Source organism: Pan troglodytes, chromosome 10 (genome assembly GCF_028858775.2).
Source record: "Pan troglodytes isolate AG18354 chromosome 10, NHGRI_mPanTro3-v2.0_pri, whole genome shotgun sequence".
Lineage (NCBI taxonomy): Eukaryota > Metazoa > Chordata > Mammalia > Primates > Hominidae > Pan > Pan troglodytes.
This window is the reverse complement of record NC_072408.2, coordinates 11,236,192-11,260,719: the sequence shown is the minus strand read 5'-3', so window position 1 is coordinate 11,260,719 and position 24,528 is coordinate 11,236,192. Positions and strand designations below refer to the sequence as shown.

General features: G+C 41.1%; 1 long non-coding RNA gene across 6 annotated transcripts in view; it reads right to left on the bottom strand.

The window, feature by feature from the left end:
- LOC104001414 (uncharacterized) overlaps positions 1-24,528 on the bottom strand; it is a 187,241-nt gene that overhangs the window by 120,596 nt on the left and 42,117 nt on the right. For all 6 annotated transcript variants that reach the window (XR_010147939.1, XR_010147938.1, XR_001707784.3 and 3 more), the window contains one exon: positions 17,762-17,832. This is a non-coding gene — a long non-coding RNA (uncharacterized LOC104001414). The remainder of the gene's footprint in view (positions 1-17,761; positions 17,833-24,528) is intronic.

Below are 24,528 nucleotides of genomic sequence, written 5' to 3'. Positions count from 1 at the left end.
GAAGTCATGATCAAGATGCTCTACCTCCTTGGGTATTTCTTCATTCATTCACTCACCCACTCAACCACCTGTATTTATTAAGTAACATTTATTATCATGTGCCACTTCCTTTGTTAAGGGCTAGGAATATATAGGTGACTAATGGAAGGTCCCAGCCCTCCAGGAGAGGATCTCTTGCCAAGAAGCCATGAGCAACATCACCATTCTGTGGAGTACCTGGGTCTATTCCTGCCCTGCGGCCTTGATGGCTGTAATGGGTCGGTGCCTGAGGATGTGAGGAGGTGACATTCTTTAGACCTAAACCAAGGCGTGTATGGCCCCATCCTGCACCTCACCTTCTATAGTTACTCTAGTCCCCAGCACATCATTGTCTGTGTGAATTTGTTCACACAGTAACAGGAATAACAGGGCACAAGCTATACTGACTTAAGCAAATTATAGGCAACCAGCTTTGGCACAGAAGTTCGGCTGGATCTGGTTTACCACAAAAGAAGTCTGGCTTCTCGGCTCGGAACTTCTTCACCTCAGGCCCGCCAGACTTCTCCCTGCGGCAGCCACTGGTTCTTGAGGAAGAAAGACGTGCAGTGTGGTAGAGTGGGAAGGGCTTGGTGTGAACCAGGTGAACTAGGTTCTTGTACTAGCTGCAGCCCTGTGTCACTTTTTATTTATTTTTTTGAGACAGGGTCTCACTCTGTCACCCAGGCTGGAGTGCGGTGGCAGGATCATAGCTCACTGCAGCCTTGACCACCTGGGCTCAAGCCACCCTACTTTCTCAGCCTCCTGAGCAGCTGGGATTACAGATGTCAGCCACCATGCCCAGTCCTATGTCACTTTAAATGAGACTTCCCTTTTCTGAGCTGCAAAAGAGAGGCGTGGGATAGATTATTTATAAGAGCTCTTCCTGCTGAGGACTGTATGCTGCTAAGTCCCCTCTGGCTGAGTTCCATAGATAATTCCCAAGTCCCAAGCACTCTTTCTGTGCTTTGCTAGGGTTTCTCACTCTGAATCAAGTTCCTTGCCTACAGCCTTTCTAACTAGTCTCTTCCTCAGTCCAGGTTCTGCCAACTTATTGCCTCCTCCAGTTCCCTTCTTCTGAGAGTAGCTGCATTTCTCCAGGTTCTCTACCCCACGACTTCTCAAGCTACCTCCCGCAGCAGGCAGGACCTGCACCAGGCTCTTCCTTGATTGCTTCACGCTTCCTGTCTCTGGGAACCCCCTCTGGAGGGAGTCCGCCAGGCACTTTCTAATTTCTGGATTACTAGCTCATGAATGTGGACCACACCCACAGGATACCATGTAAAGGAAAAATTGCCTGCACTTATAAATGGGTGACAGCTCTTCTTCCACATTCTAGATGAGACTCTTCTCTCCTAAGCAAAGAAGGCTTTAGGCAAAGGCCGCAGCCCCATTAAAGCTGCAAAACTGTGGTTTTTAAATGTAACTCAGAGCAGCCTTCAAACCTGGCATCCAAGGGAATATGGTAGATAGTCCAGGTAATCTAAGATAATGTGGAATTTAAATGTTCTATCTTTGGTCTCCATGAGCCATCAAAATACCTGGAAACCAATCTGAACACATTAACCTTTCTCTGCACTAAAATTGGGACAACCAGGTAGTATATGCTTCCTGAATGATACAATAGGAAGTACCCTGTACCATCTATGTGGTATTCTTGCTGAAAAGTGAACCTCATCAAGCCTTTAGATCTATACCTTTGCAGAAAATACAGGCGACAGAAGAACAAGTTAAATACCACCATGGGGAAGCAATCCAACCAAATCCAGAATGTGGCATATTCTGCAGGACGATGGGCACAGTTTCTTTAGCAATCAATGACACAGAAAAGGGAAAAAAACAGATAAAATTTTAATTAAAAGGCTTAGGAGACATAACCAAATGCAATATATGAATTTGCTGGACCCTTATTTGAGCAAGGCAAATATAAAACAGCAGTTTTTAAGACACTAGGAGAAATTTGAATTGAACTGGGTATTAGGTGATAAGAAATTATTATTTGTGTTAGGTATTTGGTTTTGTAGTTATATAAGAAGCCCCTCCTTCCTACCTCCCTTCTCCCCTCTTTTTAGAGCTACATATGGAAGTATTTAGGAGCAAAATGACACACAATGTCAGGAATTTTCTTTAAAGTACTGCAGGAAAAAAAGAAAAAGGAGAAATGGATAGATGCACACTGGTAATTGCCAGACCTGGGGGATGGGGGTTCATTTCCTATTCCTATAACTTTTCTGAATGTTTGAAAACTTTCATTATAAAAAGCTTTTAAAAGAAGGTCTGGGAAATACCAGTGTTTTGGTGTCAAAATGATATGTGACTCTTTACAAAGCCCAGACTTCCATCTCAGAGCTGAGTGTTATGGTGAAGTGTATGAGCTGTGGAGTCAGACGGGACGGGGTTGCAATCCTTGCTTTGCTATTTACTAGCTAGACGGTCTTGGATGAAACCTCTCTGAACCTCACTTCTTTATGTGGTTGGTATGGGATTAAATGAAAGAATGCATGTAAAATGCCCAGCAAAGTAGACATCTGTCAAATCATTTAAATGGAGGCTACTGTCATCATTAACCTTAAACCCCAAAGTATCAGAGAAATCCTTTGTCAGGCCATGTGTCCTAAGTTAGGTTCAGAAAATAGAAACTCAGAGAAGTAAAACTCAGGACAAGACGTGACACAAATGGCCCACGTTCTCAGAGGTGTATAAGACTCTGAAGTCCCCAAGGATAAAGCTGGGACTGTGTGCAGAGACAACCCCATTAACCTCAACGGACCATGCCAGGCAGGGAGTGGGCCCAGGCCTTGGGCAGAGAAGTCACCCAGTCAAGGGCCTTGCGGGGGTGGGAGGGTAGGGGATCCAGGAGGAGGAGTCAAGCTTCCTGCCTCCCAGCTTGGTCTGCATCCGCCAGGAGGCTTTGTTGCTAGGAAGAATCTAAATATATAGTGTGTGGCTGCAATGTTTCCTTCTGACAGCGCGCTGAGCATTTTCTCTCATGGAGCTCAGATTCCCCAAACTGGAAAGTGAAATCTTTGCAGACTCCCAAGGGACCCAAGAGCCCCGGATTCATTTTTCCCTAGAGAAAGCATGTTTGCTGGAAATTAGAGAAGGTAATTGGAGAGGCCTAGGGCAGAAAGGGACTTGCAGGGTCATTTAGTCCATCCTCTGGCCTCCTGGCAGGAGTGAAACTAACCCTTTCCAGATGGTGACTGTCCTCCTGTCTGCTGAAGATCTCTAGGAGAAACCCTTGAAGCCTGACTCAGCAGCTCATTCCAGAGGAGACTGTGCTCATGGACTTTAGGTCTAATTTCGGTCCGGCCACTGACCCACCGTGGGGATTGAACAAGTTATTTATCTTGGCCCGTTTTCCAATCTATAGAATGCGGAAGATTGGTACCTGCCTTGCTGCTCTGAGGTTAAGGCATAATACAAAACGGAAAAGAGCTGTGTGCCCAAGAAGGGGCCGTGCACAAAAGGCTGGACAGCATTCTCCCATCAGGTTGTTGAAGAGGTTTAAGATTTTTTAAACCTTTTACTCATTGAAACAATGGCCTATTCTCACTGTGCCTTCTTTCCTTATAGACTACAATGGGAAGTGGCAATGTATTGCGAAACAGAAAATCCCCACTGGTTTCACAAAAATATTGCGTTGGTATCATTCACTCAGAACAAATCGAGGCTTCTGACAGCAATGAAGAAATACACAGAGGTAACAACATCATGTTAGAGAATAACTCAGCAGCAACGCGCTTGAGCCAGGTTTTTCATTCGCGTTATGTCAGCAGAGCTAAGGAAGACAACTGAGTGAAGATCTGAAGCCGAGGCATTGAGGCCCAGAGAGGTTCAATCACTTGCTCCAGGCAGCACATCAATTAAGGGGTGGAAGAGGACTAGGACTAGTGCGCTTTTTATTTACTGGGCTCCTGCTCTGTGCTTAGCAGTTAGTGGAGATGGTTATGAAAAAGAACGGCCAGGCATGGTGGCTCACGCCTGTAATCCCAGCACTTCGGGAGGCTGAGGCGGTCAGATCACCTGAGGTCAGGAGTGTGAGACCAGCTTGATCAACATGGAGAAACCCTGTCTTTACTAAAAACACAAAATTAGCCAGGCATAGTGGCACATGCCTGTAATCCCAACTACTCAGGAGGCTGAGGCAGGAGAATCCCTTGAACCCGGAAGGTGGAGGTTGCAGTGAGCCAAGATTGTGCCATTGCACTCCAGCCTGGGCAACAGGAACGAAACTTTGTCTCAAAAAAAAAGAAAAAAAGAAAAAGAACGGCCAGCCCTCAGGAAGCTAAGAGGCTAATGGTGAAGTCAGAAAACGAACAGCTAGTCACACATGCAGAAGCAACTGTAGGAAGGGTTCCAAAGGAGAATGCCAGGGGACCATGACAGCAGGTCAGAGGCAAGCATGGCCCAGCCAACCTCTCTATTTCTCAGTCCACAGGGGAAGCCCGTTAGTAAAGCAAAGTCAGTGCAACCTTTCCGGTGGGTGCCCTGCATGTGGTCCTTAGCCCTAATCACACCTGGGCTCCTATCATCTCTTCTACAGTTATTTGACTCTGGTATTTTCTTTTAAGACGTTATTTTTTTTAAGAGCAGTTGCAGGTTCACAGCAAAATTAACTAGTATCTCTTTAACATTTTCTAAGTTGAACTGAAATTTACATGACATAAAATTAGCCATTTTAAAGTGAACAATTGAGTGGCATTTAGTAGGTTCACGATGTTGTACAATTCCACCTCTATCTAGTTCCAAAACATGGTCATCACCCCAAAATAAAACCCATGAAGCAGTTACTCCCCATCCCTCCCTGTTCTCAGCTCTTTCCAAACACCAGTCTCCTTTCTGTTCCTACGGAACTGCATATTCTGGATTTTTCATACAAATGGAATCATGTAATATGTGACCTCGTGTGTCTGGCTTCTTTCACTTGGCAAAACGTTTTCAAGGATCATACATGTAGCATGGACCAATACTTCATTCCTTTTCTGTGGCTGACTAATATCTCTGACATTTTTATAAAGGTTAACAAATGGATGTTCTAGAAAGATCACTGAATTTAATATGGAGAAACCTGACTCTACCAAATGCCAGTTACTCTGAACCTCAGTTTTCTTTTTCTTTTTCTTTTTTTTTCTGAGACGGAGTCTCGCTCTGTTGACCAGTTTGAAGTGCAGTGGCGTGATCTCGGCTCACTGCAAGCTCTGCCTCCTAGAAGAACCTCAGTTTTCTAGCCCATAAAGTAGGCAGTGATAATACTAATCCAATTCACCTCAAAGAAAGTTTAAGAGATAAAAGGAGTTGTAATTATAAATAATAATATATTTTAAAATATAACTACTTGAAACTACTAACAACAACTAATAAATGTCTCATGTATATATCTTTTTTCTACAACTATGTTTTAAGTTCTTTGGAGGCAGTGACTATGTCATACCCGTTTCTACCTTCATGACACTTCGAATTATGTCTGTCACTTACTAGTTATTCAATACATGCCCCTTGGATAGATAACTACTTGAAAAAGTGAATGAATGAAGTGTTACCTGACCTGGGAGGAAAGTACCTTTTTCCAGGTCACTCAATCAGTATTCATTGAATGACTGGAGTGGTAGAAAGGAAGCAGTAACATCTGGTCTGGAATTATAGGACTCTGCCTTCCCTCTCCCCAGCTGTGCAGCACTAGGCCCAGCCTTGCAGTGAGGCCTGAAAGGGATAACTATGAAAACCAGAAGTTGCACTATTGCTTTTTTCAGACTTTCAGTCTGGAAACAATGTCATAGGCAAAGAACAGTGGGAGTTCAGAGACTGTTCTTGGTGTGAAGTCTTCCCCAACTGTTCAGACCCCAAAGAGAATCAAGTATGAACAAGGACTGGAGGGACAAGCTCAGATGCCTTGCTTGAAAAATAATCTAACATAACTTGATCCTCCCTGAGGGGGGCTAGGAATAAAGGGGCATGTGGAGGAACAACACTTGTCATCTGAAAATTCATTGTCCCAAACTTTGAGTTATGAAATAAACCAGGGGAGGAAATGTCATACCAACACAAAAATACTCATTAATGAACTGACCTAAAATTAGTACACCTTCAACTATCCCTTTTTAGCACAGGTGTATCCTTGCAAAATAAAATTGCAAATCTTGCAGAAGACATCGAATCTTATCAGGTTGATTAAAGAGATGTTGGGGAATTCCTCAAATCACATGCAGAGCCATGAACTGGAGTTAGCAAGGGAATGGATGCCAAAGGGGGAATTAACAAAGAGGGCGTTGGGCTTCAAAGAGACAGATTTTAGCATCAAAGAATTAAGGAAGAGCCCTTAGCATAATGCATAAAGTGATCCTTTCCGTAACTGCACTTCGAAAGGCAAAAATTAATTGAAAGATGCCTTATGGTGCCATCGTAAAATTGTATGAGAAAATTTACACCCAAACACATCAGTTCTTAATTACTTATTTTGCACATAGCAGAAACTATAACCCACATTTTATTTTCTCAAGCACATATTTTCATAATTTGTAGTATAATTTTTCATGTTTTTCACTGTTTACCATAAAATTGCAGAATGTATTTTTAGTATTTTTAGTGGCCCTTTTCCTCTTCTTACCATGCTTTGTGATAAAGAGCTTTTGTATTTTATTTAGAGATGGGGACTGTTATAATTTGAAGTTTACTGCGACTTATGCATGAGGCCCTATGTCAGGAGCAGAGGCCTGACTTATGTTTCGGTTCCCCTCTCAGCTTACTGTGTGACTTTGGCAAAGTTGATTAACGTCTTTATATTTCCATTTGCAAGTCTGCAAGAATCAGGATAACAGTCCCTGCCTTCCTTTTACTCCATACGGGTCTCAGTGAACAATATTATGATCCTTATGAAGTAAATGGTGGTCTTCAGAGAGAGGATGGTGCCACTACCTGATCAATTCCTGATTCCTCATGCTACAGGAATGGAAAACTTCAGACAGTAGATGCTCTAAATATGATTTCTATTTAGCTTTGATATCCTTATAATAAATGAACTCTAAGGTTCCTTTCTGAACTGAAATCCTGTATGTCTTCACAGCAGATTTGTCTTCCTGATTATGGTTTAATCAGAGTAACTTTATAATTCCATTTCCTAAGCACACTTCCACTGATGGAGTGAGAAGTGCAGGGGATGTTGGGCTGTTTAGGAAGGCTCTGCATGTTGGCGCTCACGGGTTCAGGAAATTCAAGGAAGTATTACCATTACCCTATCATTTCCTTCACCTGTAACATGCCCTGAGAAGCTAGAGAAGCCGAGCTTTTCTTCCTGTTTTACAGCTATGGAAATTGAGACGCCCACAGACTCTGAAATCAATGAAACCATCCACTCACTCCAGCTTAAATCTGCCTGCTTCTCTGGATCTCCAATTTTCCCCATCTAATTCTACTGCCTCCTTTGCAAAATTGCAGGAAGAGAAGCCAAAACCAGCCAGAGTCCTGACCAGTGACCCACAGCATTTTGGCACTGCACTGGAGAGCCCGGGAGGCACCACTGGGGCAGGGGCGCACTGCGGGGCAGAGAAAGGAGGTCAACCCCGGCCTTGGACAGCTCCTCCAGAGCTCTGCGCTGGACTCCACCCCAACACCGTGGTGCCAAGCCCTTTCCTCCTAATTGTTGTAGCCCTACGAGTATTCAGAGGAAAATGTCATCCAGCTGATCTGGATTTCTCAGCGCGTGAGGGATCCAGAGAGTGTTTTGTAAGCCCTCTTGGATGACCATTCTGGGTCTCTGCTAGGAGTCAGTGGAGGCCCTTTTTAATCAATTGAAGGAAGTCCCATTTCACCAGCTGTCCCAGCCTGGAGGTGGAAGGGACTGCCTAGAGGAGGTGAAAGAGGGACACAGGGAAGGAAGAGCTCTGTGACAGAGCCAGAATGGGGCTCATTACAGCTCCCTCTACTATTGGACATTCTTCTCGTTGCAAGATTCATAGACCAAGAGTCATTCCTATGTATGGCAGAAGGGCCTCCACAGATTTGGGAAACTGAAGCAGAAGGAGGAGACTCACTGAGATGTGGCAAGCTGGAGTTGTGCTCTAGAACAAGGCACTGGCTGGCGGTCGATTGTCTGCCTATGGGTTGTTTCCCACGAGCTTCCGTCAGATAGACCTGGGTTCAGATTCTGGTTCTGTGTGACATTGGGAAGTTACTAAATTATCATGAAATAATTTTGCTCATCTGTTAAGCGGTGATAATTAATACCTCTCCAAAGCCTGGGAAGGTAGAATGAAAGCAGATATACAAAACACCCAGCACATTGACAGACAGGTGGTAGCTTCCTGAGTTAGGAAAATAAGTATCAAGAGGCAAATGTTTCGGGCACTATGGGGGACACCCCAAGTGATAAGACACATTTGGTGCTTCCAAGGACCCTGCACTGGAGTTATTAAGGAAAGGGGGAGTGGGTAGTGGGCAGGTGGTGTGCTTGGGGTGAGATGGCTAACACCATGTATCAGGAGACTTCACCTACAGAACAAGGCAGCTGGAGTGAAACAGACAAGGAGTATTCCAAATTTAAACAGGAGAGTTCACTACTCCTGGCTGGGCAGATCAGGGAGGACTCCTTCGAAGAGGCAGAAATGGACTCTCTCGTCCTGCCTGCTGCAGAAACCTCAAGTTGGTTATAGAGCGTCCCTGCTGAGTGCAGGTAGCGCTGGACTCCTCCAGGAACCGGTTGTTCATCTTCTGACACTTGCACACCTCTCTGGGGTGAAAAGGAGCAGAATGGATGGTGGCTTTGCTCAACTCTGCTAGAATCCAGGGGCTCTGGGAAGCCAGCCAGGTGAGCTCACTCTAGCCAGGCTAAGAGGAGGTTGAGGAAACCAAATCTGCTGCCCATGGTGCTGCTGACAATTGGGCCAGAAGTTAAGAATTTTCACCGAGTTCTCAGGTATCTGGGTCAAACTTCAAAGCAAGCCTACCTCAATATTTATCCTTTCCTGGAAATGCTTGTGAGCAAGGTTTGGGGCCCTTGTCCATTTGGAGGGGCAGCGGGGCCTGGGGATGCCATATCAAGACGGTAACCAAGACAGTGGTCCCTGAGAGGAACGCTTTGCAGAAAGCAAATCCCCGTAGAAGGCAGTTCATTTTACCATGTGGTGTCTTCAAATGCATGAGTGTGTGTGTGACGGGGGGAGCAAGGGGAAAAGCAAGCAGCAATACCAAGCATAACACTGGAAAGTTTGTTTTCCACACAGCCCCTTTATCTTGTGTCAAATATATCTCCTGGGAAAAGAAAACATTTCTCCGGGCAATCCCCAGGGAACATTTTTTTCTTCCTTCATGTGATTTACGTTGAGGCTGCTGGGGGAACCCTGGGGTCCCACCGGGGAGTGTGCAGTGGTTCATGGCCTTGCAGGGGAGGTGGGGAGGGGAGAGAGGCAACCTCCACCCGGCCCTCCCAGACGCTCTGAGCCCAGCCAGCCTCTGTCCCGTGTCTGCTCTGGAGTGGCCCCAGGAGGCCCACTGCCACACTGAATGTGAACATGTGAGAAGGGCCTCCTCATGAGCTACACCCATTATTTTGAAGGGCTCATCTCGGTAGAAAGGGCCTTGTTATGGTTTTAAAGTGCTGGGTTCAAGTCCTGGTCCTGTTACTTAATCACTGTTAAAAACTACCACTGTAGTTTCCACAGCTATAAAACGGTATTGTTGAGAACAGTTCTGCCTGCCTCACATGGCTATTATGAGGATCAAATGAAGTGGGAGAGATAAATGTGTTTATCACATTAGAAAACGGATATGGGGCCAGGCATGGTGGCTCGCGCCTGTAATCCTAAAACTTTGGGAGGCCGAGGTGGGAGACTTGCTTGAGCCCAGGAGCTTGACCAGCCTGGGCAACGGCGCAAGACACAGTCTCTATGAAAATTTTAAAATTAGCTGGACTTGGTGGCTCATGCCTGTAGTCCCAGCTACTGGGGAGGCTGAGGTGGGAGGATCTCTTGAGCCCTGGAGGTCGAGGTTTCAGTGAGTTGTGACCGCACCACTGCACTCCAGCCTGAGTGACAGAGTGAGACCCTGTCTATTAAAAAAGAAATGAGAGCAGCCTGGGCAACATAATGAAACCCTATCTCTACAAAAAAGACAAAAAATTAGTGGGGCATGGTGGCATGCCCTTGTAGTCCCAGCTACGTGGGGGGCTAAGGTGAGAGGATCCCTTGAGCCCGGGAGGTTGAAGTTGCAGTGAGCAGAGATAGTGCCACTGCATTCCAGCCTGGAAAACAAAGCAACACCCTGTCTCAAAATAAATAAATAAGAATGAAAACATACATGGATATACACTACTATTAGACAGATAGTGTCAAGGAAGGACTTTGGGCTTGGAGTCAGATGATCTAAAGTCCCAGCCATACCACAGGGTGACCATGGGCCAGTCATTTTAACTGAGTCACATCTTTTTCACCTGAAAAATGGGGATGATACTGTTCATCCCACCTCACTCGGGTACAAAGAGGAGTAAACAGGGCCATGACTATGCTAGTGCTTGTATGGTAGGCTGCTATACAATGTATATAAGCTAATTACTACTATAAATTATTTTTAGAGTTGAACCAGCTCAGAAGACAGAGGGGAACTTGCGAAGAAATATTTCCTGCCCTTCAACTCAGCCACTTGCATCCCAGGACTTTCCCTGTTGCTTACCATCTTGAGAACCTTCTTGCTTTGAATGAAATAATTTGATCATGGATATGAGCCCTTACTCCCAAATTTGTAAATACTGGAAATCCCTAATTATAGGGAAACAAGTATAAGTTAATTTATAGTATTTTTATAGCAAAGTCTTAATTGCCCACGAAATATGCATTTTTCCCTTTTTGCTTTGAATGAAATAATTTGATCATGGATATAAGCCCTTACTCTCAGATTTGTCAATACTGGAAATCCCTAATTATAGCAAAAAAAAAGTATAAGTTAATTTATAGTATTTTTGTAGCAAAGTCTTAATTGACCACCAAATATCCATTTTCCCTTCTTCCTTACTAACAGAATCCTATTTGAGTATGGGAGTGGCAGTGGGCTCAAGCAAAACAAATGCCATTTCCCATCCTCAGCTGCAAATAGGGCAGGTGACATGGCCAACTTTGGACCAGTGAGATGTGAGTAGAATTTCTTGGTTAGGCTTGAGGAAAGTTCCTACAGAGGAGGGACTAACTGAGCTGGCAGATGCCTAGGGCTTCTACTCTTCTTAATGTTGGGAATGCAAAAGTGGTGGCTGGAGTTCCAATACCCATTTTGTGACCATGAGAGAATATATCAAGGCTAGTGAAGCAGAATGGCAAAGGTGCCTGATTATATTAATGATGTTATTGAATTGCCGATGTGACCTTAGACTGTCTATCGCTAGGCTCCTTTATCTAAGAAAAAATAAACCTATTTATTCAAGTTGCTTTTTTCCCAAGATATCTATTACAATGAAATGCAATTTCTAACTGGATACAATCTTACTCTATACTATCATCTTTATATGTTAAGTCCACATGATTATTATCTTAGGGGCTAAGTGCATTTTACCAATAATGACTCTCTTAATCCTGCAAGATAGTTCCTAGAACACAAGAGTTACCAATAGGCAAGCTGACGCCTAAGGAATAGTGTGAGCTGAAGAAAGTCAAAAGAAAGCATGTGTTTTAATTTCTGGGTCAACTCTACATTCTCAACCGAAGCAAACACCTTTATAAATCCTCCTAGGAATATTTTTTGAGTGGGGCAAGGCTACGAGGCACTACAATTACCACTTTGCAGTCTGAAACAGTAAATCAGAGCAACTAGGTTTCTAGATTAGATCTTGCCACTTTCTCAAGGAAGAAGATCACACCCAGAGAAAGGCCTAATAATCTGAAAGCCCTCAAATGTCTTCCCTTCTTATTAAGCAGCAGAGAGAGGAAGAGTGGAAAGAGAGACAGCAGAGAGGTAAGCAAGAAGCCAAGGAGCCCTGTGGAGTACTCAGCCAAACACACACTTTCACACACCCTGATTAAAGCCACACCCCACATTACACCAACAGTGCACACATACCTTTATCCTTCAAAGCTCTGTAAGACTGAGGCTGCATTGAGCCCAATGCCAGCACACTTGAGTAAAAATGCAAAATCCTAGACCTCTGGGTGTCCAGAGGAAATCAAATATTCCTCTGGAAACACCCAGAAGACTGGTGAATTTTTCTTTCTTAAAATAGGTATCTTTACATATCTAGAGTTTGGCATTATATCTTTAGAGCCTCAGTCCACATGGGAATACTAGACTTGTAATGGATCATTTATGGAATATGGCTCACTGTGATTTTAACCTCTGAACAAACCCACTAAATGAATTGACAGAATTGAGTACAGTGGTGATATTATCGAAATACGGCCAGATAAAAAGAACAAAATAGCTTATATAATTATCAGTTAATTTTTCAAACTACCAGTCTTATTCAAAATGCTCAGTGTTGAAGCAAGAGTACTTTTTTGACTGCCCAAATCAAAACATCTTAAAATATACATGGACATGCAGGTGTTGCCCTGTCTTTCTTCTCTTAATCCCTGCTGTCCTGATCTTCTGACGCTGCAAAATTTAGCCCTAAATTAAATTATGCTTTATATTGATCTCTAGTTTATGTGTGTTACTTGTGTCCCTCTCAATTTAACTGTAAACTGCTTAAATGTAAGGGATCCTAAGAAATATCCATTAAGTTACTTACAAGTGAAAACTTTGACTTCTGCTTCCAGAAAGATGGAGTGTATGTACGTTTCTCTATTTCTACCACTAAGTGTAATGAAAAGACCTGGACATTACATATAAAACAAACATAAGAAGACTGACAGGTGGAGAGAAGAAAACAGACCTGCTAGGGACCTCAGACCCCAGGAAAAACACAGTGATGAGTTCCCTGGGTTGTCATTATTATTATTATTTGCTTCATATATCCCAAACTTGGAGCTGAAGAACTTGACAACCCGGAAATGCCAGCAAACATAAGCAAAGCCCCAAGAAAAGCCTCTTCTCTAAAGCTAAAGAACCAGAATAGTAACTTTCTAACATATAGAAAACTTTTAGATAACCACTGCTCTACTCTAGCCAAAAACACAGAAAAAACTCTGGCCCCATCTCCACCCATACTAGCAAAGGCTGAGCGGGAAACCTAAACTTGCACTCTTGCAAGACTGTAACAAGGTGCTAGGAATGAAACAAGAGATACTACCACAGACCCTACAAACATCAAAAAGAACACTATGAACAACTTTACGCATACCAATTTGAAAACTTAAATGAACTACTTCCTTGAAAAGCATAAACTACCAAACTCATCCAAATTAAATACAAAATTTGGATAGCCCTGTAACTATTATAAGAATTTTATTCATAAATTTAGAATTCCCAAAAAGAATAATCAGGCCCACATGATTTCACTGGAGAGTTCTACAGAAAATTGCAAAAGAATGAACACTAAAATTCTATACAATATCTTCCAGAAAATAAAAGAGGCAGAAACACTTTTCAATCCATTTTATGAAGCTAGTATTATAACCTGATAGCAAAAACAAAGACAGTATTTTAATTTAATTTAATTTTATGTTCTGGGATACATGTGCAGGATGTGCAAGTTTGTTACATAGGTAAACATGTGCCATGGTCATTTGCTGCACCTATCAACCCATCACCTAGGTATTAAGCCCCACATGCATTAGCTATTTATCCTGATGCTCCCCTTCCCCATGACCACTTCCCTGACAGGCCCCAGTGTGTCTTGTTCCCCTCCCTGTGTCCATGTGTTCTCATTGTTCAGCTCCCACTTATAAGTAAGAACATGTGGTATTTGATTCTCTGTTCCTCTGTTAGTTTGCTGAGGATAACGGCTTCCAGCTCCATCCATGTCCCTGCAAAGAACATGATTTCATTCCTTTTTATGGGCTGCATAGTACTTCATGGTGTATATGTACCACATTTGCTTTATCAGTCTATCATTGATGGGCATTTGGGTTGACTCTATGTCTTTGCTATTGTGAATAGTGCTGCAATGAACATATGCATGCATGTATCTTTATAACAGAATGATTTATATTCATTTGGGTATATACCCAATAATGGGATTGCTGGGTCAAATGGTGTTTCTGGTTCTAGGTTGTTGAGGAACCACCACACTATCTTCCACAATGGTTGAACTAATTTATATTCCCACCAACAGTGTAAAAGTTTCCTGTTTCTCCACAGCCTCGCCAGTGTCTGTTGTTTTGTGACTTTTTAATAATCACCACTCTCACTGGCATGAGATGGTGTCTCATTGTGGTTTTGATTTGCATATCTCTGATGATCAGTAATGTTGACCTTTTTAAAATGTTTTTTGGCAGCATAAATGTCTTCTGAGAAGTGTCTGTTCATGTCCTTTGCCCACTTTTCATTGGAGTCGTTTGTTTTTTTCCTGTAAATTTGTTTAAGTTCTTTGTGGATTCTGGATATTAGACCTTTGTTAGGTAGATAGATTGCAAAAATTTTCTCCCATTCTGTAGGTTGTCTGTTCACTCTGATGATAGTTTCTTTCACTGTGCAGAAGCTCCTCCATTTAATTAGATCCCATTTGTCAATTTTTGGTTTTGTTCCAATTGCTTTTGATGTTTCTGTCATGAAATCTTTGACTGTGCCTATGAAAGGTATTGCCTAGATTTTCTTCTAGGGTTTTTATAGTTCTGTGTTTTACATGTAAGAGTTTAATCCATCTCGAGTTATTTTTTGTATAAGGTGTAAGGAAGGGGTGCAGTTTCAATTTTCTGCATATGGCTAGCCAGTTCCCACAGCACCATTTATTAAACAGGGAATCCTTTCCCCATTGCTTGCTTTTGTCAGGTTTTTTGAAGATCAGATGGTTGTAGATGTGTGGTCTTATTTCTGAGATCTCTATTTTGTTCCATTGGTCTATGTGTCTGTTTTTGTACCAATACCATGCTATTTTGGTTACTGTAGCCTTATAATATAGCTTGAAGTTGGATAGCGTGATGCCTCTAGCTTTGTTCTTTCTGATTAGAATTGTCTTGGCTATACAGGCCCTTTTTTGGTTCCATATGAATTTTTAAGGGTTTTGTTTGTTTGTTTGTTTGTTTTGTGTGTGTGTGTGTGTGTGTGTATGTGTGTTTGAGACAGAGTCTTGCTCTGTTGCCCAGGCTGGAGTGCAGTGGCATGATCTCAGCCACTACAACCTCCGCCTCCCAGGTTCAAGTGATTCTCCTGCCCTAGCCTCATGAGTAGCTGAGATTACAGCCGCCCACCATGCCTGGCTAATTTTTTTTTTTTCTTTTTTTTTGTATTTTTTGTAGAGACAGGGTTTCACCACGTGGGCCAGGCTGGTCTCAAACTCCTGACCTCAAGTGATCCGCCCACCTCAGCCTCCCAAAACGCTGGAATTACAGGCATCCACTACTGCACTTGGCCTAAGCATTTTTTTTCTAATTCTGTGAATAATGTCAATGGTAGTTTAATGGGAATAGCACTGAATCTATAAATTACTTTGGGCAATATGGCCATTTTCACAATATTGATTCTTCCTATCCATAAGCATGGAATGTTTTTCCATTTGTTTGTGTCCTCTCTTATTTCCTTGAGCAGTGGTTTGTAGTTCTCCTTGAAGAGGTCCTTCACATCCCTTGTTAGCTGTATTCCTAAGTATGTTATTCTCTTTGTGGCAATTGTGAATGGGAGTTCATTCATAATTTGGCTCTCTGCTTGTCTGTTGTTGGTGTATAGTAATGCTTATGATTTTTGTACATTGGTTTTGTATCCTGAGACTTTGCTGAAGTTGCTTATCAGCTTAAGAAGTTTTGGGTTGGGATGATGGGGTTTTCTAGATATAGGATCGCATCATCTGCAAACAGAGAAAATTTGACTTCCTCTCTTCCTATGTGAATACCCTTTATTTCTTTTTCTTGCCTGATTGCCCTGGCCAGAACTTCTATTCTATGTTGAATAGGAGTGGCAAAAACAGTATTTTAAAAAACCATAAAAAACTAGACAAATATCCTTAATGATTTTTTTAAACACACAATTTAAACAAAATATTAGCAAAAATAATTCAGCAATATATATAAAAAACTATATATCATTACCAACTGGGGTATATTCTAGAGATGCAATGACTCAATACTTAAAAATCAGTCAATCCACAATATTAACAAGTAAATGAAGAACAATCACATGATCAAATCAATCAATGTAGAAAACGCATTTGACAAAACTCAATAGCCATTTATGTTAAAAACTCAGAAAAAAATAAGAAAAGGAAACTTCCTCAATTTGATAAAGAGCATCTACAAATAGCCTACAGCTAACACTATACTTAATGGTGAAAAACTGAATGTTTCTTCCCTAAGATCAAAAACAAGGCAAGGATGTCCACTCTCACTGCCCTTTTTCAATATAGTGCTAGAAGTTCTAGCCAGTGCAATGAGGCAAAAAAAGGAAATAAAAGACATGTTGGAAGGAAAGATATAAAACTGTCCTGGTAACACAATTGTCTGTCTATAGCTAAAACCACAAGTAATCTACAAAAAATTCTAAACTAATAGTAGAGTTTATAAGATAAACATATTAAATCAATTATATTTCTAAATAATAGCAACAAACATGTGGACATCAGAAATTAAAAACGCAAAATGGTAAAAATACCATTTACATTTGCTTTAAAAAACCCAAATACTTAGGTATAAGTCTAACAAAATATGTAGAAGACTTCTGTGCCAAAAACTACAAAATGCTTATGAAAGAAATCAAGGAAGACCTAAGTAAATGGAGAGGCATACCATGTTCATGAGCTAGAGGATTCAATATAGTAAAGATATTCTTCCCAAATTGATATACAGTTTTAACAAAATTCCTACAAAAATCCCAGCAGAATTTTTGGTAGATATACACAAGATTATTCTAAAATGTATATGAAAGGCAAAGGAACTAGAATAGCTAAAACAATTTTGAAAAAGAAGAATGAAGTGGAAGGAATCAGTTTATCCAATTTCAAGACTTATATAGCTAAGGTAATTAAGACTGTATGTTATTGGCAAAAAGAGAGACATAGAGATCAATAAAGCAGAATGAAGAACCAAGAAATAAAAGATTTTCCAACTGCTTTTTGACAAAGGTGCAAAAGCAATGCAATGGAGGAAAGACAGCATTTTCAAAGGCGCTGGAGTAAGTGGGTATTTATAGACACAAAAATGAAACTTGACTTATGTCTTATACCTTATACAAAATTAACTCAAAATCAATCACAAACTTTTATATAAATGCCTCAGAGGAAATCTTCATAATCTAGGGGGCTAGGAAAAATATTCTTTGACTTGACACCAAAAGTGTGATCCACAAAAGGAAAAATTGATAAATTAGATTTCATAAAAATTACAAATTTTTGATCCATGAAATACCCTATTAACACGATGAAAAGATAAGTTACAGACTGGGAGGAAATATTTGCATACGATGGATCTGAAAATCATCTAATATCTGGAATACATGTAAAAACTCTTTAAACTCAATAGTAAAAACAAATAATCCAAGCAGAAAATGCGCAAAAAATATGAAGAGATATTTCATTGAAGCATAGGTACAGATGGCAAATAAGCACATGAATAGATGTTCAACATCGTTAGCCATTAGGGAAATACAAATTGAAACCACGATGAAATATCATTATATACCTATCAGAGTGGCTAAAGTAAACAATAGTACAGAAGAGTTCCAAATAATTTATATAGCTACTTGCCTCTCAATGAGATGGAGCTTAACACCCGTGAGTGTGGGCTGTGCTAGGGACTTGCTTCCAAAGAGTAGAGTCTGAAAGAGAGGGCAAGCAAAAGGTAACTGGTTACTGGAGAGACCTGGCAAACATCCTTACCCAGGTGATCAGGTCAACACCATCAGTCATATCAACTGCATGTATGTATCTTTAATACAATGTGGTGGGCATGGCACTTCCTCTTTGTAGTAATCCTTCCAAAATTCATTACCTGACTCTAGTCATGAGAAAAACACCAAACAAACCCAACCGAGGGACATTCTATAAAATATCCGGCCAATGCTCCTCAAAAACGGTCGAGGTCATCAAAAATAAGGAAAGTATGACAAACAGTCACTCGCAGACCAGAAAAGGCTAAGAAAACATGACAAGTAAAAGTAACGTGGTATCCTGGATGGGATCCTCAAACAGAAAAAGGACATTGGAGCAAAACAGTGAAATATGAATAAACTATGAAGTTTAGTTAGTAATAATGTGCCAGTGCTGGTCCCATCATTGTGACGAAAGAACCATACAAATCTAAGATGTCAACAATAGGGGGAACTGGGTGAAGGCATCTTAGTTTGGACTATTATAACAAAATATCATGGACTGGGTGGCTTAAACAACAGATATTTATTTCTCAAGGCTGGGAAGTCTGAGATCAGGGTGCCAGCATGGTTGTGTTCCTGGTGAGGGCTCTCTTCCCACCTTGCAGACAGCTGTCTCCTTGCTAAGTGCTCACACGGTGGAGAGGAAAATGGAGAGAAAGAGAGAGAGAGAGATCATTCTTCTGGTCTTATCTGAGGACTAATCCCGTCAAGAGGACCCCACCTTCATGATCTCATCTAAACCTAATTATCACCCAAAGACCCCATCACTAAATACCATCACACTGAGGGCTAGAGCTTCAACATATGAATTTGTAGAGGGGGACGTAATTCAATCTATAGCAAAAGGTATATGGAGCTCTCAGTATTATCTTTGCAACTTTTCTGTATATCTAAAACCATTTTAAATTTAAAGTCTGATTAAAAATAATTTATAAATAAAACAGGCCAGGCACAGTGGCTCACGCCTATAATCCCAGTGCTCTGGGAGGCTGAGGCAGGTGGATCAGGAGGTCAGGAGATTGAGACCATCCTGGCTAACATAGTGAAACGCTGTCTCTACTAAAAATAAAAAATAAAAAAACTAGCAGGGCATGGTGGCGGACACCTATAGTCCCAGCTACTCGGGAGGCTGAGGCAGGAGAATGGTGTGAACCCGGGAGGTGGAGCTTGCAGTGAGCCGAGATTGCGCCACTGCACTCCAGCCTGGATGACAAAGTGAGACTCCGTCTGAAAATAATAATAATAATAAAATAAAAATTAAAAAATAAAAAATTTATAAACAAAACAATAACATCAAATGCTGGTGGTGAATATGCAGGGAAATTGGATCACTCATACATTTTTGGTGGAAATGTAAAATGGTACAACCACTCTAGAAAACAGTTTGGCAGTTAAAACAAAACAAAACAAGCAACTATTATATGACCCAGCAATTGCACTCCTGGATATTTATCTCAGAGAATTGAAAACTTATGTTCATGTGAAAATCTGTAGACTAATGTTTATAGCAGTTTTATTTATATCAGTCCAAAGCTAGAAATAACTAGTTTTTGTTTGGTTTGGTAGGTACTGTCTTGGTCTGGTTTTGCTCTCAGAGTAAGACTGATGTCCTTTAACAAGTGAATGGTTAAACAGACTGTGGTAATTTCCATACCATGGAATCCTATTCAGTGGCAATAAAAAGAAATCAACTATTGTCTCTAAAATGACCTAGATCAACTTCCAGAGAATTATGTTGAGTGAAAAAAGCCAATCCCAAAGTGTTACATATTGTATAATTCCACATACATAACATTTTGAAGTGACAAAATTATAGAAGCAGAGAAGAGATCAGTGGTTGCCAGGGGTTAAAAATGGAGAGTTGAAGAAGGGAAGTGGATGTGGCTATAAAGACAACACAGTTGGGCATGGTGGCTCATGCCTATAATCCCAGCAATTTGGGATCCCAAGGTGGGAGGGTCGCTTGAGCCCAGGACTTCAAGACCAGCCTGGGCAACATAGCGAGACCCCATTTCTACAAGAAATTAAAAATTAGGGTCAGGTGCAGTGTCTCATGCCCATAATCCCAGCACTTTGGGAGGCTGAGGCAGGCGGATCACCTCAGCTCAGGAGGTCAAGACCAGCCCAGGCAACATGGCGAAACCCTATCTCTACTAAACATACAAAAAATTACTGGGCGTGGTGGTGTGCTCCTGTAATCCCAGCTACTCAGGAGGCTGAGGCAGGAGAATCACTTGAACCTGAGAGGCAGAGTTTGCATGAGCTGAGATCGCACCACTGCACTCCATCCTGGGCAACAAAGCGAGACTCTTTAAAAAAAAAAATCAGCTGGGCATGGTGGCACACACTTACAGACCCAGCTACTTGGGAAGCTGAGGTGGGAGGATCACTTGAGCCTAGGAGGTGAAGGCTGCAGTGAGCTATGACTGCGCTACTGTACTTCAGCCTGGGCAACAGAGTGAGACGCTGTCTCAGAAAAATAAAATAAAAGGGCAACACAAAGGATCCTTATGGTCACAGAAATGTTCTGTTTGTTTTTAAAAATTGTTTATTTGTATTTGTATAAATTTATGGGGTACAAGTGTTATTTTGTTTCATTGACAGACTGCAAAGTGGTGATGTTTTGCATCTTTACTGTATCAATGTCAATATCCTGGTTGTAATATTCTACCATAGTACTATTGTATTATAACGTTGAAAGATGTCACCGCTCGGGGATACTAGGTAAGGGGTACTTAGGATTTCTCTGTATTATTTTTTACCATGGTATGTGAATCTACAATATTCTCAAAATAAAAAGTTTAACTTCAAAAAAAGTCAAAAGTCCCAAACTGAGACACTTTCAAAATTAGGCCACAGACTACATGGAAGGTCTCTTAGCAGTCAAAAGAAATCACTGAGATCTGAATACCTGCAGTGGCTCAAACCCTCTCAACTTCCGCTCCCCTCGCTCCACCAAATGCAAACAAAAACATTACATTAGGAACATTAGAAACCAGGAAATATTCACAGGAGTAAAAACGGACAGGCAACAAAAAAGAACGAAAGAGGCAGAAAGAGTGTGAAAAAAACAATAAGGTATTTGCCCTGAGAAACACTAAGTCTTCTCTGAAGCAATCACTCTGGGAGAATGGTCACTTATTCTGGGAGCTGCCATTGTTAAGAACAGTTTTGAAAGCTCTTCCAAATGAACCTTGGAGTCCACAGTGTATAAAAAGCTTGCAAACCTTCTGCCATCAGAAGTGAATTTTATTTTTCTGAAACCACTAAAAACGATGGGAGGCATTATGGTATACTGTGATGAGCACAGCCTTTGGGGTCTGCAAGAACCAGGCTTAAGTGCAGTCTCGCTACTTAGTGACTGCATGACCCCAGGCATGTAACTTAATCTTTATCACTGTCGGTGCCATGATCTGTAGAGTAGAGCTAATTATGCCAATCTCTTAGGATTTGTGTAAGATTAAGTGTGATAATGGATATGAAGGCATCTAGTTTGGTGCCTGGCCCAGAGTCAAGTTTTACTAAACGCTTGCTTTTAAATATGGTTGAAGGACACAAGTTGATTTTCTTGTAAGACGCATCAATGAAATCTGAAGGCCACCCAAAGAAGAGTTCAAAAATGTGCTGAGTTGCATCAATTAACTACTTTGGAATACACGGATAGTCTCCTAAGCTGTGTGAAGAACAAGTCACATTTTGTTTAAGAAGTTCTACTTCTGGGCCGGGTGTGGAGGCTCACGCCTGTAATCCCAGCGCTTTGGGAGACAGAGGCAGGCGGAGCACAAGGTCAGGAGATCCAGACCATACTGGCTAACACGGTGAAACCCCATCTCTACTAAAAGCACAAAAACAAAACTAGCTGGACGTGGTGGCGGGCGCCTGTAGTCCCAGCTACTTGGGAGGCTGAGGCGAGAGAATGACGTGAACCTGGGAGGCGGAGCTTGCAGTGAGCTGAGATCTCACCACTGCACTCCAGCCTGGGCGACTGGGCGAGACTCCCTCTCAAAAAAAAAAAAAAAAAAAAAGTTCTGGCATGTTTGTTATAAAACCGATTTTATTTCCTTAGCATCATATGTGATGGAGGGAATCATTTATTAAACAGGTGGTCAGCATCTTCTCTCTCCTCAGGCCCAAAAGGAATTGTATTTATGATGACACTCATGATTTACTTAAGATAATCTAAATTGTGGGTCCAATAGATTTTGCTTTTGACAGATACATTTCTGACATTTTTCATACAAAACAGCTGAAATATGTGCTTTAAAAAACTTTGCCTTAAAAAATAGAACAATTAGAGCATTAAAAAGAATAATAACTGCAATTGGCTGACACCCATTCAATATATAAAAACTCATGAGTTGAGAGAATACATCTGCAATTCACATATCTGAAAAAGGACTTATATTTAGAATATACAACTCAATGCTAAGAATACAAACAGCCCAATAAAAGATGAACGAAAGACTTATGACTTCCAATCCAGCAGGTAAGAAGCCCAGAAGTCACCACTTCATCCTAACAAGTAAAAAGCCAAACAAAATGAAAAGTCAGCAACTCTTCTTAGGTCAGTAAGAGAAGTAAGGCCACAGGGCAAACTGTTGCGAACCAAAATAGAGAAAACAGACAGGTGAATTCACAGAACAGAAACCCACAAACAAAAACCTCTGCAGAAACCAGTGCTGGGGCAGGAAAACCTGAAATGGAATTGCCCAATTGCTGGAGGCCCTATGTGGACAACTCTGAGAGCTGGAAACTCCAGGGGGACTCAGTTATAGGAGGAGCCCCCTACTTTCCCAAATTTTATCTCCAGGAGCTGGACTTGGTTCTCACAATGAATAGTGGAGAGAAATACCCTCTTGCTTTTGGCAGGGGGAGGGAGAAGGAACCATTCTGAAATACACCAGAGCACCTTAGTCTTCTTCACAAGGCCTGCCCTCAGGAGAAGCTGTTTAACCCGAGCCAAACACACTGGGGTTTTATCAGAGTCTAACTGACTTGGGGGAAAGGAAACACCCAACTTCAGCTCACTGTAGCCATCATGTCCCACCTAGGAGGAGAAAAGAACTAAGAAGCACTTGTGAAGAAGTTCACAGCCCAGAGGCACAGGCTCACTAAAAGACTGAGACCTAATCATGTGACTACAGAATGCTTCCCCTCCCTCCACATCTCACCATCACATACCAACGGCCTACTTACAGCAGTTCCTTTTGCCTGACACATCATGTCTGGCTATCAAGAAAAATTACAAAACATACTAAAAGGCAAATAACACTGTTTGAAGAGGAAGAGCAAGCATCACAACTAGATTTAGATATGGCAGGGATATTGGACTTATCAGACCAGGAATTTAAAGCAGCTGTGATTAATATGCTAAGGCCTCTCATGGGTAAAGTAGACAGCCTGCAAGAACAGATGGGCAATAGAAACAGAGATATGGAAATTCTAAGAAAGAACTAAAAAGAAATGCTAGAGATCAAAAACATCAGAACAGAAATGAAGAATGCCTTTGATAGGCTTACTGGAGACTGGACATAGCTAAGGAAAGAATCTCTGAGCTTGAGAATGTCTCAATAGAAACCTATAAAACTGAAAAGCAAACAGAAAAAAAGACTGGGAAGAAAAAAACAGAACAGAATATATAAGAACTGCAAGACAGCTATAAAAGGTATAACATACATGTAATGAGATTCTAGAAGAAAGAATATTTGAAACAATAATGACTAATAAATTTCTCAAATTAATATCAGATACCAAAATACGCCTCCAGGAAGCTCAGAAAACACCAACCAAGGTAAATGCCAAAAATAAACAAGCAAACAAAAAACGATCACACCTAAGTGTGTCATATTCAAACTTAAGATAATCAAAGGTAAAGGAAAAATCTTGAAAGAAAATAGGGAAAAATGACTTATCTATAGAAGAGCAAAGATAAAAATTGCATCTGACTTCTCAGAAACCGTGCAAGAAAGAAGAGAGTAGAGTAAAATATTTAAAGTGCCAAGAGAAAGAAACGCACCAATCTTAAATTCTGTACCCTGTGAAATTATCCTTCAAAAGTTAAGGAGAAATGAAGACTCTCAAACAAAAATTGAGATAACATGTTGCCAGTAGACCTGCCTTGCAAGAAATGCTAAAAGAAAAGGAAAATGATATAGGTCAGAAACTTGGATCTACATGAAGAAAGGAAGCACTCTTAAAAAGGACTAAGTAAAGGTAGAATAAAAACTTTTATTTATCTTATTCTTAATTGATCTAACAAATAACTTCATCATGATAACAGCCACAATAGCATTCGATTATATAAAATATATGTATATATACTATGTATAAAAGAAATGAACAACAGCAATAATACAAGAGGAGAGGGAGGAATTGGGAAAGTTTTATTATTATAAGGTGCTCACATACCTATGGAGCAGTATAGTGTTATTTCAAAGTGGACTTGGATTACTTATAAATGCATATTGCATACTCTAGGGAAACCACTAAAAACAAAAGGAAAAAAGAAGTATGACTGATACATTAAGAAAGAATAGAGAAGGAAATCATACAAAATGCTCCATTAAAACCACAAAAGGCAGAAAACAAGTGGGAGACAAAAATAAGAACAAAGAACAGGAAAACAAATAGAAAACAGTGACA